The 19,262-nt window shown below is 36.7% G+C and overlaps 1 protein-coding gene across 4 annotated transcripts in view; it reads left to right on the top strand.

The window, feature by feature from the left end:
* Positions 1-287: 287 nt before the first annotated feature.
* The window catches only part of Lrrc4c (leucine rich repeat containing 4C), a 1,223,661-nt gene continuing 1,204,686 nt past the window's right edge, over positions 288-19,262 (top strand). For 3 of the 4 annotated variants that reach the window (XM_063227790.1, XM_023563016.2, XM_063227789.1), the window contains exon 1: positions 373-1,278. The gene's annotated coding sequence lies outside the window, so the exon portion shown is untranslated. Of the gene's footprint in view, positions 1,279-19,262 lie in introns of all 4 variants that reach the window. The other variant, XR_010040205.1, reaches the window with a different exon arrangement.

Genomic DNA, 19,262 nt, shown 5'->3' with positions numbered 1-19,262 from the left:
AAAAATTTCCCTCTGTCTCCTTAGAACCTATTTATATAAAGCTAATTTATCTGCCAGTCTCTCTCTCTCTCTCTCTCTCTCTCTCTCTCTCTCTCTCTCTCTCTCTCTCTCTCTCTGTCTCTCCATTTAGCTTCTAAACCATTACCTACCCGCTTAACCCAAGTAAAATACTGCCACAGATACCGTCCTTAAGGGTTACAGGACGCGATGCGCTCCTCTGAGGCACCATTCACCCCCCCTGACCTTCTTGGATTCGGTGCCCTCCTGCAGACACGCGCAGAGCACCGGGAAGTGCACATTTACTGTACTGCGTGCAGACTGCCGCGAAGAAACTGTAGCTAACCATCTTATTAGTATTCTTGCCTCCGCCGTGTCTCACTAGCAGCATCAGAGGGCTGAGCAAAATGCAGTAGAACAGGGACAGACAGGGTTCTGGCAATCGTCTCAATGCAGGCTGCCGAATGTTGGGGGTGGGGGATGCAGCACATCAAGATTAATAACCTTGCCATAATCCGGGGCATCCCGCAAGCAGACGCCTCTGCCGATTGATCCACTCTTGACTTGATGCTTCTGCCTAGGGGAGAGGGTTCCGGAATCCATCCAGTCCCGGGGGACCCCCTCTTGATTTTGGATGTTCCTTTGATCCTCCACAGACCTGGGAAGGTAACGGAGGCGAGCCTTACCATCTGCAGCACACAGCAGCTCTGGGAGGTTACTACTGACAGTTTTCATTACACCGGCTTGCGTGAGTGCTTGCGTGTGCGTGTGAGCGTGTGTGTGTGAGTGTGTGTATGTGTGTGTGTGTGTGTGTGCGCGCGCGCGCCTGTGTGTGAGTGCAGGTGCCTGCTTTTGCGTGAAAGGGAGCGTGTGAGTGTCCACGGTGTGTATGCGTGTGGGTGAGAGTGTGTGTCTGTGTGACAACCAAGGCACCAAAGCAGGTATATCGTACAGGAAGAGATTTCAGCAGCGTGAAAATAATCTCGGCGCACTTGGGCTCAAGGCTGTGGCCCCCACCTCTCACCACCCCCTCTCTTCTGGCTCTGCCTTTTTCTCCTTTTGCCTTTGATGAGTTTTTGGCTTACTTTTTGACGGAGTCTCTTGGACACGTTTTTTGCTGGTGCAGGAAAATCAGATAAAGGGAACCTTTGAGAACTGATTATTTTTCTCCTCTGTGACTTAAAAAAAAAGAAGAAGAAGAGGAAAAGAAAATAGAATATTGCAACAAAAGCTAGAGGATTTTCAATTTTTCTTGGTGAACTTTGAGGGGACATCAGAAAGGTAAGTCAGGAGAACTTAAGATCTCAGTACTTTATCTATTGTAATGTTTGTGCTTTTCTGTTTGCTTTTAGAAACCCCAACGGAGTTTTTATGCACATTCTAGAGACTGTAATGCTCAGGAGAACTCAGTGTGGGGCATTTTCGGGTTATTCTTATGCCAAGGAGATTATTTCCATTTCCATAGCCATCCTCCCCCATTTCTCTTCCTGTGTTGTACATCCCCTACACATCTGACATTTTCTTAGTAAATTCTGGATGTATGAAATTTGGGTGGCAGGGGAGATTCCAGCATTCCCCTTTCTTGAAATTCTTAAATTTGAGAAAATAACCAATCTGAAGAGCTACTGGCAGTCTCTGAGTTACAGACAAAAGTCAGTCTGCTCAGAGAGGGTGTGGGGGTTGATGTATAATCTGGACTTTTGTGATAACTTAATAGTAGAATCCCCCATCCAGTTCCTTTTTTTTTTTTTTTTTTCCTTCTTCTTTGAGTAGTTATAGCTGCTCTGGAGAGTAGCAAATATGTGGCTTACAGAAAAGCTGCTTCAATAGCTCTTAATTGGAGCAAATTAAAACAAAGTAGAAATTGTTTGGTATTTTGAACCTCACTTTTTTTGCATGGATACTCTTGCAATTGCAACTCATTAACCTTTCTGGATGCAGCGTCCCCTGATTAAACTACCCTCATTTTAGCACCCTCTTACCTGCTGCCATCCCCAGAGAGGGGAGCGCTGTGGCAAATTGCTCTTGACTCTCTCTTCTTGACAGTAAAAGCAAGTGGTATCAGGGATTCAGGTGACTGAGTCGCACATCTTGCCTAATTCAGTCTCTTTAGTGTTTGTTTCTGATTATGTGAGCCCTCATATTTCTCCCCTCTCTTCCTTCAAAGTGAAAGGTAGATGATATCTTACCTGTTCTAATCTGAAGATGCTTTAATTAAATCGAAACACCATCTCATTGTGATTGTGTCTGTGTTTCAGTATGTGTGTTTTCATCTCTGCATTGACATCATTTAGTTTCTCCAAAGAAGTGAGAATAACTTGTATGTAAATTTCTGAAATGCTTCCACTCCAAGAGGAAGTAGCAGGAGATTAGTGTTTATTGGTCACTGCATAGGGATAATTTGTCCTCAAAGGAATGGTGGTATTTAATGGAATGCAAACCATTGTGCTCTGTTATTGTGAACACATTAATGGTAAAGATGACAGGTCTACATACTAAGCAGATGGAGGAAGGCGTGCATAGGCGATTGACTGCAAGTATTGATGTCTATATTTAGAAAGAGAGCAGGCACAAATTGTAACATAGGAAATTTATTAGAGATCATTGACTGGGTCAGAGATCTATCAGCACATGCAACTTGAGAGATGTCAAACATCATACCCAAAATGCTGGTAGTTCTCTTTTTTCCACAAGAGAAATTATCCATAAAATGAAATAATACTCGGATGTGACCATTTATCTAATGATTTTTGGGTAATGGTATGAAAAAGTGGTTAAAAGAGGCACAGAGGGCACTGCTAAAAGGTATTCCCCACCCCCACGCAGTCTTGTGACTGACAGCTCCATACAGTCCTCTTGATAAAAATACTAAGGGAAAACTCTCTCCTAGGTAGAATTTATCAACTATTCTGTGATCAGGATATTTTCATCTGTTACCCACAGATCCCAGTTACAATGTCCACTGCCAAGCAAGAAAGTTTTTTTTTAACAGCTTGAACACTAAACCTCAAATAAAATTTCATTTTGTCTGTGACAAACACATGCTGGTGACCATGAAACTGTCTGAGAATATAGGCAAAGGTGAACATATAAGTAAGAAATACAAAGTTTTCTGTTCGAAGATTAAATAATATTTGGTCTCCTTAAGGAACCTACTGGTTCTGAAGGTCCCCAAATTTAGAAGAGACAATTATCCTTCCTTAAGTTTGTTAGTTATTTATTAACCTGCAGCTTTTGATTACTAGTCCCAGGAAGACAGAACAATATTTTTAGGTCATTTATTTTGTGTTATGACTTCTTTGAATGAAGAGAAACCTTTTGAAATGCTTTTCTTGAAGTTGACAAATTAGTATCTCTTTCCACTGAAGATGTTTAATTTTGATTACTCTCCTCCATTCACATTCTCAACCAGTAAAGTGTACATTTAGACTTGTGGTGTTGGGAAAAAAAATTAATTGCATAATTTTTCTCAATACCATCTTAAGGAAAAAAATGATAGCATCTTGATTTTATGCACTTGAAATTTAATAATTGTAATGAGTGAATCTTCTAGCAATAGCAACACTTTCATTATTACCTATTTTAAGCTAATAGAAGGGGGTTATGTGCCAACTCAGGATTTTCTGTTTCCAGTGCATGCCATGTGGAACGAAACTCTGCTTCTTAAGAGTTCCTGAGTGTTCTTGTGCAACAGTAACTTTACATCTTCCTTTTAAGCTCAGGTCAGAGCCATAGTAAACAGCTTTTGATCATACCTGGCTTCAGATTCATGGCTTACTTTGTCATGTCGTTTTTAAGCTCTGTTTTGTGATAGAAAGTGTTTTTGAGGTTTCACAGGGCTGCTTTTCAGAAAAGGAAATGCAGAAGGGAGGGTAGGAACTTCCATGTTAGTAGGGGTACGATGCCAGTATTGCCAGTGAAGAGGCTGAAGTTACCCAGAGGAAATATATGCATGGTTACGGTGTTAGAAAAACAGGTTGACTGCCTGGAGTTTACTGGGGAGAATAAAGGAAATTGCAGTTTCTTCTCTAGTCACTTCCAGTTCATTGGGAGGCCTTTCTCTGGGGATCTGCTCAAGTAAGCCAACCAGACCCAACATTCTCCAGTTTGCTTCTCTGTTCTTTTAAGACCAGTGCACTTAACACATGAATAGCTCTTTCCCTCTAACACACAGGGCTGACAGCTGGAGAGTGAGCTACTGAGCACGGTTAAAGGAAGCCAGGAAGATCTCTTAGTAAGTTCAAGTGCAGAGAGGGGTCTGGGAGCTGCAGCCCTGGAGGGGTGTGTGTGTGTGTGTGTGTGTGTGTGTGTGTGTGTGTGTGTACCAGGTGGACTGAACTTGAACTTCTGTTTGCTGAGTCATTACAGCAACCTAGACTGGTGAGTTTGCCCTGCAAGGAGTTGAGTGGATAAGGTGACAGACAGGAGCTAGGATGAATAGGCTAAGAGTATCAACATACTGCCAGAAATGCAGACCCTTGGGATGAAGGAGATGCATTCTCTGAGGATGTGTCAATGTTTCATGGAGCTGTGATGCTGTGTTCTACCACTTAAAAATGAATTCTGGTCCCAATAGGTTACCAAAGAAAAGATGATTAATTGATGTGTGAATAGAGTAGAGGCTTTGCAATAAACTAAATCAACTTATTCAATTATCTGCATTGCCATTTGGGATCACTGAGCGGTTACAAGTAAAAGCGCGGGAATGTTGGAGGCTGGGATTCACAATCAGCAAAAGGCAGACTCTGGATTGAACATCAGAAGATGTCCATCAACCATTGATAGTGCGGCATAATGGTTAGCAAGTCACTCAAAGGTTCAAAACACTGAATTCCTCCAGAACAATTTAAAAATATGTGTTCTTAACTTCTAGTGCTATCCTGAGATTTATTATCAAATATTGTGGAATAAATGATTTATAAAGTTAGCATTTCTATAGAAATGTGAGGGGTTGTGCTGATGACTTCCTACAGGATTTAAGGCAATATCATCTGATACCTTTGATAGAATTTCAAATTAAGTGGATTATGCAGAAGTAATTGTTTCTACATCATGGTTGTTCAGTGTTTGTGTTTTTATAGTTTGATTGTTTTTTCCAAATGTGTGAACTACAAATCTTGGTAACTTCGGTGGCACATTCTTAGTTATATGTATGTGTGTGTCTATGTGTGTACATGTGCAGAGGAACTCGTGTACTTGATTAATAAGAGGTACAATATGAAATTTTTGAAAGACAGAAAATGTATAATGGCCCAAGTCCTATATCACTGGATATCCAGAGAGCAAAAAATACCAAAAAAAAAAAAAAAAAAAAAAAAAAAAAAAAAGAAAGAAGCTTGACTCTGGACTTTCTGTGGGATTACAGAGGTATTAATCGAGTTTGTAAACTTCAAAAACTCCAATTCACAATGAAGCTATTAAGTGAGACGCAGAAATTGTGCAAAATGAAGTATTTATAATAATAGCACAGTTCCTAGTGATGCTCACAAAGTTGCTTTTCTGAAGTTGCATTTCGGATTTCGGACCCAGGTCACAATTCAGGAGCCGAGCTTAAAGTTGTGATTGGAGGAGAATATGATGGTGAGAGTTGAACAGATTTGAATCAGGTAACTTTGTAGAGCTTCACTTATCTAATTTTCAGAACAACAAAATCTGCTGTAAGGGCCTATGAAAAATATAAATTAAAGACTTAACGTTAAATACACTTGGTAACTTCCTTGATGTAAAACCGGAATTTTGTAGGTGATTAATATATTCTTTCACCCCTCTTAATTAGGTTTAAGTATTAGAAAAGGGAATATAACTCAGTGTAGTTATGCCCAGTGCAGTCAGACAAAAGCCCCAAAGGTAGTCTTAGCACTAAATGAAACTGGAGAAACCAGTTTCTATAAGTTAATGATTTTATGTACTCTGACTTTCCTAGAGCAGCCTCAGTACCCTTTCCAGATGTCACTGTATTTTATACTCACAACTCTCCAAAAGATACAGCAAATAAGTAATGAGAGTCATATGCACACCTTCATATGTGATTGGGGAAACAAAATTCAAATGTCAGCCAGTGGTGTTAACATGGCTCTTTTCTAACATCTCATTTTTTCCCCAGACAATGAACAGATGTCTATTTATTAAAAACCTACCACATACAGACTTTGTGATCACTGCTGCTGACAATGTAGAATCTGTCTGCTTGTGTCTCTGGACTGCAACTGCTGCATTTGGACAGGGAGTGCTGCAGTCTTCAAGGCTGCCCCTTGGAATTTTGACTGGATAGTTAAGGAGAATTAAGATTCTTCTGCTGGCATCTGACCCATGTGGGGCCGTGTCATTTGTGTATGACCTTTATTTTGCTTGAGAACATACTGCAAAAGATGTAAAATGCCTTGTTCCTATTAATGTAGCTGAGCTGAGCTGTCAGTGATGAGGCCGTTTCTGCTTTGCTAAGTCTGCATGGCTGGTACCACTTGACCCAAGTATTTCTGTTCTGCAAAGTCAGCCTTTCCCTGTATATGAAGAGAGCGGGGTTTTGCCCTTCAGATCGTGGGTTCTTCCTGTCCTTATAATGAATGGGTGAAGTATACTTCGCGGTTTGCTGGGAAGGAAGACCAGTTCCATGCTGCCTGAATTTTAAAGCCCCATTCCATAAAATCCAATTCTAGCATAGTGAGAATGGGAAGAAGTATGTCAATTAGTTAAAACAACAAATGCAATTTCATTGTTCTGCATTCTAGCCATAAACATCAGAATATTTGTTTGGAGCTCTGCACAATTCTCTGTAAAATACTGCAGATTATATTGACAAGATACATGGGGGGAGGGAGCTATTATATGTATGGTTACCTCAAATAGTCAATGGATGTTTCTTATGTTCCAGGAACTGTGCCATATGGCTTTTAAAAAAGATTTTATTAGTATGAATTTAGAATACATAATATTTAATTTCCTTGTCTGAATTTAATTCCTTTTAGTTTAAATTATTTATTTATATTTCTCACAAAAAATGATAAAATATGGCCAGGCATGGTGGGCTGGCTATAATCCCAGCACTCAGTAGGCTGAGGCAGGAGGATTGCCATGAATTCCAGGCTAGTTTGGCTCCACAGTGAACTCAAAGCTAGCCTGAACTACACGGTGATACCTTGTCTCCAAAAAGAACGATAAAGTAACATTATTTTCAGATTAAAGAAGATTCCAAAAGGAATCTATTTCCTTGTTGCAATTTCTAGCTCACTCCAAAACCCACATCTATTCTTCTGCATTATGGTTTCTTGTATTTTAAGTGGTGAAAATGGTGTTTCTTAACAGATTGCCTTAAGCATATGTTCGCTAAGTGCAAAACCTCTCTTGTTCATATGAGAGGACCCAGTCTCTATCAGTGGAAAGACATACGGTAGCATCTCTGAGGAATCTCTGACAAGTCCCTAACTGAAATAAAGGGTCCCTGGTTTAGTACTTCTCAGGGTCATGTTTTTGTGATGTTTCATAGAATCCATTGCTTGAGGCAGATTCCTATTAACTTTAATAATTAGCTAAATCTTACTGGAATATTTGGTGCTGAAAGGGGTACTGTAGTATTTTCATAAGACTTGGGACAAAAGCCCTAACTCCCTCTGTTACATTAAATAGTAAAGCATGTGCGATCATTTGTAGATGATGTAGGTTCTGTTTTTGCATATATGCACATATTCCTTATGTACAGAACTGTGGGTGGGTTAATTTTGTACCTGCATTTCCATACGTTAATGTGCAAATTATTGTAATAAAATTAAAAAAAAAACACTCACAGGATAGTTAGAACAGAGATTAAAATTAAGTTGGTACTCAATAAGTTATTTTAATGGCATTTGCATTAATTTACTTATAAACAGTAGTTGTAGGAATGATAATAACTTAAAATTTCAATTTGCATATATGTTCCTCTATTCCAAAAATTACAAAAAGTGTTGTATCAGTTGGAAGAAACATGAATATTTTTGGCAGTCTCATCATAAAAAAAATGGAAGTGAGGAAGAAAATGATCATCTAGCAATATTGATGTCAAGGGGGAAGATGTTGATAGACACAGTGATTTGCTACAAAGCATTCCAGGAGACTAAGAAAGAAAAAGAACCACACCAGAATTTCATAAGCTGAGGCCCTAAATACTGTGATCTTGGGAATGCAGTGCATTATTTGGCTATAAATGGGAGAAACTGTTATGCTGTAAAAGTGTTCCTGATAAAGAGGAGATGGAGTAGTCTTCCTGTGGATATAATACTGTCAATGGAAAAAGAAAAGTTTAATTTTATCCTTTCCGTGATTCCTGAAAACATATTATTCAGCTTTTATATATTATAGGTATTTGCTTGTTCTTTCATATGTGTGTGTGTGTACGTGCTTGTGTGTGTGTGTGTGTGTGTGTGTGTGTGTATGATTTGTGTATATCAAACAACTTAGCACTATAAAGAAAGAATTGATGGTAAACTACTCAGTGTTGATCAGTTTCAAAACTTTGTGCAGATCTTTTCATTTCTGGGTATGCATTTAGTGACAAGTCACAAAAACAAGGATCAAAGAGGCACACAGCGGCCCAGGGTGTATTTCTTTTCAACAGTATATTTGGAATTAAAACCTGTGACAATACATACTTGGGACCTACTAGATACTCAGGAGAGAACTGTTTCAACAGAAGTTTTTATACAGATTGACATAAATGTAAAATAAGTTACGTATAAAAGGAAATACTTTGAACAGTAATCCTAATAAAGACAAAATCTATTTTTTTTTTTTAAAGTGCGTGTTTGGAGTGCCTGATGTTTGTGTTCGTCTTAGGGAGTGGGGGCTTGTACTTAACATATCTTTAGTTTTTATTTTCTTGCCTTTCCCCACCCACCTTCGTCCCTCTATCTCTTGATCCGCTTTTTTTTCCCATTTTCTTCATTTCTATATCATCACCATCATCATCAGTTTCTATGTATGACATACAGAGATTACATCCATTATGGGTAGTCGGTAGATGTACATGATCTATCTTAAGTCTTTTATATCTCATTCTCCCCTGAACCCTCAGAATTTTTTTTATTTTGCTTTTCATTTGTGCTTTGGATTACTAAAATGAGAGAACCCATATCATATTTATGCTTTTATATATGATTTATTTCACTTAGCATTGTATTTTCAGGGGTATCCATGTTTTGACAAATATAAAGATAAAAGCTTTCATGCAACTCTAAAAAAAAATATGACTAGTTACACAGTGGACCAATTTACTAATTTTTGATTGTTGGATATATTCATCGTGCATGATGATAATATTCTGAATAAATGAGTATTTTAAAAACTCTATTCTCCCTTCTTCAAAAGAAAAACTTTATTTCTATGTGCGTTTTGGTCAGGTTATTTCATCTAACAAAAACTTAAAAGATTTTAAGTATTAAGTGTCTTATTGATATATGTTGATTCTAGAGCCTAAAGTAAGAGTGCATACAAAAATAGTTTTAAAGTTTTCTGAATGTCCTCATGGCTGTCAACAGTGTTAAGAAAGAGCATTTATCCAGCACAGAAATTGCTAAGATTTTCCTTTCTCCCTGCTTTCTTCTTTTCCTTGGTCTCAGGCCTTACCATATGATGGTGCTGAATGAATCTTAGCACTACAAGTTTGATTTTCAACTTTCCATCTTGTCCATGATTGTAAGCATTACTGCATTTCTTTCCAACCCTTTGCTAAGTTGAAATTCTTTGTATCTTGTACATATCTTCCCCGTAAGACCTATTTGTTTGCACCATGCATTTGAAAACAAACAAGCAAGTAAACAAATTCTCTTCCTCCTCTTGAATCCCAAAAGGATATCATGGATCTAAAGAGGGTCACTTAGAATTTTCATTGAGTATTTTAGTGGGTAATAACATATTCTTTCGGTTCTTTGATTATTTTATTGGTACCACCCATTCAAAATGTGTTTATTGAACACATACCAAGATCACTATTTTATCAGTTAGTGTGCCTGCCACAAAAATGTAAACAATCAAATGTTTTCTTCAAATGGACTAGTGCATTGTTATTGACTTTACATTGACACAGGAGAAACTGAATGGCTATATAAGACAGAATAAGATTTTTAAAGCAAACAATGAAAGAGTCATTCACTGAGGAACTTGTGACCAGGGAACTTTAAGGAAGGATGAGTGGGATTGATCTGTAATATACTGTTTAAAGTAACCCTCTGGAAATTGTACCAAGTTGGTATTTTTATTTTCTGGGTCAAAGTGAGGAAACTGAGTTTCTCACAAGTTGTGGTTTTCCTAAGTACTGAGTCAATACAAGCAATGAAGTATGTCATCTTTTCTGCCTCTTTTCCTCCAATTTTGGGCCCCAAATGCAAAGACATTGGCACAGTGTTTTCTAGTTTTCTCTTACATCTTCTAAATTTTCCTGCACTCTTTTGGGTAAATAGTGTTTCCCGCATTGATATAACATTTGGTTTATTTAACCTAATATAATTCTGCTACACTTCTTTTCTAGTAATTGTTGCAAAAAGAGATTGGAAACAAAGATACAAAAATTGATCTATCTAGTGTACTCTCTTTACCTTCCTTGTTATGATCTGTTTTTCTGTTTTCTGGAAGAGAGTAGAGCTTTGAATTGATGATCGTTGAACGCATGTTGGTCCCAACATCTCTAAAGCTATGTTATAGATGGAAAGATGCCCAGAAGCTGGTGGCTCAGAATGAAGTAGCTCTTTACATACTCTTGAAGAGTGGGTAGAAATTTGGCAGAGTAGCTTTCTAGGTTTAAACTCCATTTTTTAGTTTTGAGTTCTTAGAGATGTGGGAAACATATTTTCTGCTTCAAGTCAAGGCCAGTTTGTCTGTTTGAGGCTGCAGGAGAGTAGATTTAGAGTTGGAAGCCAGTCTGAAATACATAGACAGACCCTCTCTCAATATATATATATATATATATATATATATATATATATATATATACACACATACATGCATACATGCACAATACATTTAGATACATGCACACACGCACACATATACAGATATGAGGTGGTTTCATAGGATGATACTTTTCTTGACTGTGTTCTGAATCCAAGGTAAGAATCCAGAAAAACCAGAAGAAAGACTCTTAGAAGACACCTAGCTTACTTTTGACTATGCCAAATACTTGAAGTTGCAAAATAAGATTTTTTTCCATTAAGAAAAAACCCTTCAGATAGATGGAATCCTTGATCACTGTCATGATTCTCTATGGGATTTATACAACAAAGGCCTCTGTCCATTTCCTGCTGTAATACAATTTTGACCATGTGCCTTGATGAAAGCTGATAGATGAGATTGAAAAATGTAAGGGGTAGTTTCCTCCACTTTCTTGGCCTTATAGGTAGTTCCCAAAACATTTATCATTATTCACATGGACTTTCCCTCTCCAACTGTGGGTAGTGATTTGCATAGCCAGAGTATGTAGACATATTTTCCTGCTTCCTATTCAACCCTCCCTGGCTCTTACCAAGTGTAGGTCACCGAAAATGAAAACTATTTATTATCAGGCAGAGTCTTGTATCTGTGGTATTTATACAGACTATTCTCTTACTTGAGGCCTGATAAAACTTTTTATGCTTTTAGCTTTCTATTCCACGTTCAATTTTTCCAACAGGTACCTTATACCTTCCTTCTCTGCTTGATGACATCTTTGAACTATTGGAAATCTGCTTGACCTGCTCTAGTCTTATGTATGAGCACTCATAATTTTAAGCAGCACAGCACATCACAGTAGAAACATTGCTCCTGGCAGCCCAAGCCTTGCAATGTTGAGTGTTAAACACTCTACGTGTGAGGAACAAACACCGTCTTTACATAATAACCTCCAAGTCTTCCCAGTCTGCAAATGTCTGATACACATTTGAAAACTATCTCAGTTCTCTTATTTTATGTAATCATGTTTTAAAGAGGATAAAGTTGGCATCTGATAAATCATAATCATGACATCTATCTTGTCTTTTGCATTTGCTATAAATCTATCACTTCACATTCATTATCAAAAATGTATCCTTCCACCTGAATACTATGAAGTATATATTAATAAAAATTTTAAAATGGAGAAATTTAAAATCAGAGAGGCTAAATAAATCACCAAGGTCATATATAGTCTATGTATCCTCAAAAATAAATATTTTGTTGGAAAATATTAGGAAGTGTTCTCTTCTATGTCATTCAAAAATATGTGTTACATTCCTTAACAAAGGAATACATGATTTTTTTGTGCTTTGATGTATAAGAAAAAAACTATACTGTAAAGCTTTATGCAAGTGTTAATTTTTGTTATATTCTAGTCTAAAATTGGATGACACAGTATCTATTCATGTAACTCAGTATAATAAATAGCTGATTAAGGACCAATCATTTCTCAATTTTAAAGCAGAAATATTATGGATGCTTATGAAATGGAACTCCAAAAGCAGATGTGTGCAGCACACTGGCTTGAATGACTGGTGAAATACAGTAGAACCTGACTAAATTACACTAATGAGTTGGAGACCCGTTACAAATTATCACGTTTGCTCAATTAGTGAAGACGCAACCAGAGAAAAAGATTGCTAAGCAAGCCAGCTGATGTAAAGGGAAGAGAAATTGCAAGTAAACTAAATGATACTAACAGCAAATTACCCACATGCATGCACACATATTTCTATATTATGGAATATGATGTTATTTGTATGATGTATACATACATAATGCACATATTGCATATATATGCAAATATATATATATATATATATATATATATATATATATATATTGAACTTTTGTTTTATGATAGGGTAATGAATATAAGTTCTTTATAATTCTAAGAAAACTACAATATGGTTCTACCTCATCCATATCTTGTGTAGATGTTGGAATACTTCAGTGCACCAGATCGTGGTGCCACATTCAGTTAGACTGCATGAAATGCTTTGAGGGTTGTCCCACTCCTATAAGTCCATCAGTCAGTCAATATTATCACTGCAAGATCTTGTCAGTTACAGTTTTTTTTTAATCTACTAAGTTGTTGCTAGAAGTTATTTCTCATATTCTCTGGAGGCATTGCCTTTGTGTTACAAATTCTACTAGTAAATGTAGTTTGGGGGCCAAAAGGAAGGGAAAATTGTCTATCAACTTACCTGAGATGCTAAAATCTCATTTTTTAGAACTCAAAAAAAAAAAAAAATCTGCATCTGAAATACTTGAATGCAGATTGCTTTTCATAGGACTTTAATATTCAAAATAAGATTTTATTATAATTTTAATTGGAAACTTTTAGTTTCTTAGTTAGGTTACCTTTTGATATTTATTTTATGCTTATGTCAAAGAGGCACATATTATCTCTAATTTCTTAGTGCAAACATATGTAGGTATTACCATTATTATGTCTAGTTTACAGACGAGAGAACTAAGGTCTAGAGAGCTAAAATAATTTGCCAAAACTAGTGCAGCTGATGACTGTAATGCCTAGGATTTGAAGGAACACAGATCCTTTTTCAAAGGTGTTTATGGCCTACCAGACCCATGAACAAATTCAAACTATGCTGTTAACTAAAGTTATGTCTTTCAATCCCAGATATTTGGGATTATGTAAGTAATAGGTTGGTCTATGTGCATTTTATCTTTCTCCTTGTTATTGGACTTTGATCAGACTTTCCATATGAAGTTGTTTTCCCCTGTTTTATGGTTTTAGAATTGCCTTGTTCTTGATCCTGTCCATGAGACCTCATATGTTGTATTTAAAAAGAGAAGGCTGTTGGTTCATATGGTGTAGCACAAATGGAACTGTGGTCTCCCCAGCAGTGCAACTGTCTCTATGTGCTCCTCTATTACATATTTTTTGTGTATTAGTGTCATATATATCTGCTAATGGCTTTGTCTTGTTTTGTCTATATCATTAGAATGTAAGGATCTATAAGACCAAGGGTGATTTTCATTTAGTTTGTAGTGGGTTCCTGAGATGAAGCAAATTTAGTATACATAACTGTTCAATATGTGAATAATATTGATAGAACGGGTAAATGAGAAAATGAATCTATGGGTAAGAATGCAGTATCTGCTGCGTGCTATGGGGATTGTGATCTTGGTCTCTTTTCTTGTTCACTTTCCCTTTTTGTTTTCTCACAAGATTCTGAGCTTCTTAAGATGAGGGTGGGCCGTACCATAATAGTCCCTGGTCCCCAGGCATAATGTATTCCCGGTCATAAATAACTCAGGGGAATTGTGTCATTAAATATGTAATACATGGATGCATGTGGACATTCTTAACAAATAGTAGACATTAGGGCAAAATACCTAGGGATCGAGGCTTAGACTAGATGGACAAGGGGCCCTGAGATGAGTGACAAAAGTCTTGCAGGCACTGTGAACATACGAATTGTGCTTATGTTTTTTTCTCCCCTGAATCCCTATGGAATTCCCAGTCTACATAGCAGGTTCTAGACTGATGTGATGTGTGTGTGTGTGTGTGTGTGTGTGTGTGTGTATGTTAGTATGAAAAAAAGACAAAATATTGGAAATAATGTTGAACAATGTAAATGACAGTAAGATTACAGAGGGCCTAGACTGTACAACTAATAGGCTTATACCTTATCGGTTATGATTGAACTTTAAATATTTTTATTACGTCGCAGAGATGTAATGACTCAAGATACTAAAGTTGAGTGAGAGATAAGAGTTGTTTCTTTTTTCTCTGTTTTTTTTTTTTTTTTTTTTTTTTTTTTTTTTTTTTTTTTTTTTTTTGTACCTGGGATCAAACTCATGACTTTGTGTTTGCCAGCTAGGGTGATAATTACTTGTATCTTGCATTTAGGGACAGTATCTTTTTTGTGGGAAGACTGAAAAAGATTAAATAAATCAAAGAGGAAAGACTAACTGGAACAGTATGAATGGCCAAGTGCTTCTCATCTGTTCACATATCAGATTTTTGGATAATTCTGTTTACTGATTTATCACATTGAAATCCACATTGAATGACATCTCTTTTCTCCTCTTGACGTTGGACATTCAAACCTCTTTTTGAAAAGTTAAAAGTACCAGTTTTAGGGAGTACTAAAGGATGAGCAGTTTTCCATTCAGCATAAAAATATTTGTATAAATCATTTAGAGCTATATGGTTGTCTACAGGGAAGATGATTTGGAGAAGCAGAATTTTCTAAGCTTAAATCAACTGGCTTAGCTTCTGAAGTAGAAGTTAGTGCTGTAAAATAGAAGGCATGAGTATTTGGCCACATGGAAGATTTCTGCACAGCATCAGACAGTGGAGTAAAGTGACTCATTTCTGTAAAAGATTTGCTGCTTTTTCTCACCAAGATCATAGATGCTAATTAACATTGTGAGATATTGGCAAATGGAGCATATATTTATTGAAGCAGCTTCTCCAGGCTTGAATCTACCTCTTTATAAACAAGATCTGACTGTAATATTGAAATACGCTACATAATAATCAAAGGTGACAAGAAGGCATGATTTGTTTGGGGGTGGTAGAACTGTTTTAAGGGAATGAATGACATTACTTTGATTTTGCTTTAGCCTCTTAATTCTCCTTAATTGGCAGATAGCAAGATCTGCCATAGGATTACAGAGGCTCATATTAAATGCTTGAAATTTTTTCCTCTTTGACATCAGTTTTCTTCTGTGGTCCTACTTACCCTTGACAAGTATTCCAATTTTGTCCTGAATGCCTATCAAAGCAACTAGAAAACCAGTGAGACTAAATTAATTATAATAATACATGGATCACTAACAGGCGCCTATGATTCTAGTCATCATTTAAAGGGGCGGATCTATTTTCTATACTTTCCATGAAGTGCATCTGATTTACTTTCAAAAATCAGTGTATTACTATTTATTAAGAGGTGGAACTTCCTAGGAGTTATATCTTTGAGAAATTTTCCATGCCATTTTTTTTTCAGAGATATGTAAAAATTAGTATTGGAAGAATTCAGGAAATCTTGTATTAAACAGTCATGTTTATTTTGATTTGATTTTTTGTTTTTCCAATTTACTTGCCATGGAACATTTAGGAATATCTTTGGGAAACAATGACCTATATAATAATTGTACTATGTATGGAAATATATTTATTGATGAACATTCATGTGACTCTCACATGAACATATGAAGATAAATACTGTCTTATGGCATAAGCATCTGAGGAGTATAAGCATCAGTATCTACTCATTTTAAATAATGCTTTTTGTGGTAGCAAATCTATGATATAGATTATATATGTTTCTTTAGCAACAGAATATACAACCTGCTGAAGTCTAATAATTGCCCAATCACGAGAGGATTTCATCCCTGGATTTGTATCAATTCTCTTTAATGTACACTAATGCTTTTTGTAGTAGCAATATTCTTATCTTTGTAAAAATATTGCTAGAATATCACTTTAATTCTGTCCCAATGTGAACATTGTCTTGCACCTTTAACAAATAGAATGCAATAATATTATCTTGGAATTACAGAATTGTCTTTAGTTGCACAAACTGTTCATTACTTAGTGATTGTGATTGCAATAAAGAGCACTATCAGTATAGCTCTAAGTGAAACCCAGAAACGTGAACCCTGTGGACTTTTAATTTCCACTCAGTCTCTCAGATGTTGGCTGCTTCCCTGGTAGATGAGGCCAACCTCTCTGTCGCTGACGTTGGCTGAGAAGATGCACTGATTTGAAAAATGCAGAATAACTGTGAAATGCATTCAGATATTGCTTCTTTCCCTAACACCTCAGCCTGAAAACACAACACAATACAACAAAACAAAAGGCAAGCAAGAATAGAAAGAGTATTCTTAGCCGGACCAGCACGGTATGAATGTTGCATTATCAGCTGCTTGCTGAGTGGCAGCTGAGTTGGCCGGCAGACTTCAAGCTGCTCCACATCCTCCTCTTAATCTTGAAGGAAGAAATTCTCTGTGTACCTCCCAAGCATGAAACCTTGCTTCCTCACACTGACTCTCACAGGGAAGAGTGCTTCCCTTCCCTGTCTCCATAGAGTGGAAACTACTAGGACACAGATGGCAGGAATATCCTTAGGCACATCCGGATAGTAATGAATTCTTCTATTCATAGAATTTGATGTGCATGGAGTCCTTTCCTGTGCATTGTATTATTTGGGGCTTAAATAATATTCTGAAGATATTTTTTCAAATACAAAAATGAGGCTTAAGCAAGCAAAGTAACTTACCAAAGATTTTGGTCATGTATCATTACACCGGAAGCCAGAGACTCTGCTGGGTAATTGAACAAGTGGTGGTTAAGGTTTTCGAATTTCATTGCTTTGTTTGACAAAAAAAAAAAAAAAAAAAAAAAAAAAAAAAAAAAAAAAAAAAAAAAAATTACATGGAAGTTCTCTTAAACAAATAGATATTCTAGCTTCTTCTCCTTAATCCTACTCCTGCCTGAGTTGGAGATTTTGACAGTTTCAGGTGAAAGTGTATTCTGAATTTTGTGTGCATTCTGAGTTTTAATGTGCTTACAAATAACACAGAGATTTAGGCAGAAGACTGTTAATGTGTCTGTACAGGAAGAGGCTAGATGTTATCTAGGGATGCAGGTCTATAGACTATTGAGTGACAGGCTTATGTGTTTCTGAAAAGAGGGATCTGGACCAACATACATAAGAAATGCATATTATAGACTACCACATGACAATTAAGTAAGTTCAGTGATTAGAATGGCATTTGTCATTGATAAGGTTTTTTAACTGGGAAGAATTAGAAATGTAGATTTATGAGTAAATAAGATCTACTTTCAGACAGAAAATAACAGTTATTGAACTGGTTTTAATTTAAACATTTCAGGGAATTTGCAAAGAAACCAAAGGGTGCCAGGATATGACTAAAATTATTGAGGAAAAGAGGAGGGTGCCATATGCTTTTTTTTCTCCTAAAAATCAAGGTAAGGTATCTGCTGTGGATCAAATAAATTCAAAGCACAGATTTCCCAATTAAACAATTTCACAAGTTTTGGCCCACATCCTAACGTCTTACAAGCTGACCTTACTTCTTTTCTCAGAGATGAGAGACCATAAGTTGATGACAATTGGGATGGTTCCATGGGACAACAATAGGAGCAATGATGTTATGCCCCTCTGCAGCATGCCTTCCCTACCCCTCTCCTTCCTCCGCAGTTTCCTGTATTATGAAGCTATGGACATCCCATCGTTGTTTTCTGTTTAAGTGACAAAATATCTTTCAGTAGGCTAGACGATGATTTGGAGAATGTTTAACCAGATACTAGGGCTTTATTGTACTACTATGAGTTCCTTTACTAGGGAAGTACAGGGTGTCAGTATTGATTTCAGTCTCATTTCATTGCAACCAGGTTTTAAGGATGAAAGGAGTTAATTTTAAAACTCACCCAGAATTTTGACCAGTAAGATGGAATTGCACAAATACATGGGTAGCTCAGTATCCGTGCATCTGTGCACTGAGAGTTTGTGTGTGCATGTGTGAGTGTGTGAGAGTCTATTGTCCAATTTCTGCCTTCTTTCCTTAGTTTTTATTTCTTTTTCTTTTTTTTTTCCCTTGCTACTTCAACTTTAGGAATTTTAGAATCGTTGTGGAACTGTATGTGAACTGCTGGGCTCAACTGAACCATTTGTTCCAACCTCTCCAGTTACTGGGACTGCAGGCGTCCACCCTGCAACCTGCTAACACAGAATTGCTTTATTCCTTCCATTCCAGGCTTCAGCAGTATTCTTGCTCACTCACAGACATTTTGGGGTGGGTACCAGAGATCAAGCTCATGACCTCACACTTGCCAAACAGGCGCTGTGCCAATGAGCTATGTCCCTGGCCTGAGTCCTACCATTTTGTCCACTGATTCACACTGAGATGTTAATGACTGCTGACACAAATTTTGGTATATCTTTCAAACCTCGTATTCTGGTATATAAATAAAAATTTATCCTCATATGCTATTTATAACTGCGTCGTGCAACATTTTTGTTGTAATGACATTTATGAAGAAGATTTTCCTTTTTTGGAAAACAGGAACTCTAATATCATAACTGTAAATAATAATTTACTTAATTTTCCTAGATTTTATTTTATGTTTTAAAACTAGCACTTACTGTTTACTTTTATTTTCCTTTGGTTTCTTTTGATGTTTATTTTATTTTCATTTTAAAGTTTTGAAGATTTAAAACCAGAAAATTAAGCATTTAAAGGTCATGTACCCTTTTAACCTAAATTTTCTTCCTGCTACAAAGTCATTGGAGAAAATGAGTCCAGTTTTGTTTTGTTTTGTTTTCTGT

Source organism: Cavia porcellus, unplaced genomic scaffold, assembly GCF_034190915.1.
Source record: "Cavia porcellus strain 051 isolate PalLab524CR breed Dunkin Hartley unplaced genomic scaffold, mCavPor4.1 scaffold_17, whole genome shotgun sequence".
NCBI lineage: Eukaryota > Metazoa > Chordata > Mammalia > Rodentia > Caviidae > Cavia > Cavia porcellus.
This window is presented reverse-complemented; position numbering and strand designations above follow the sequence as displayed.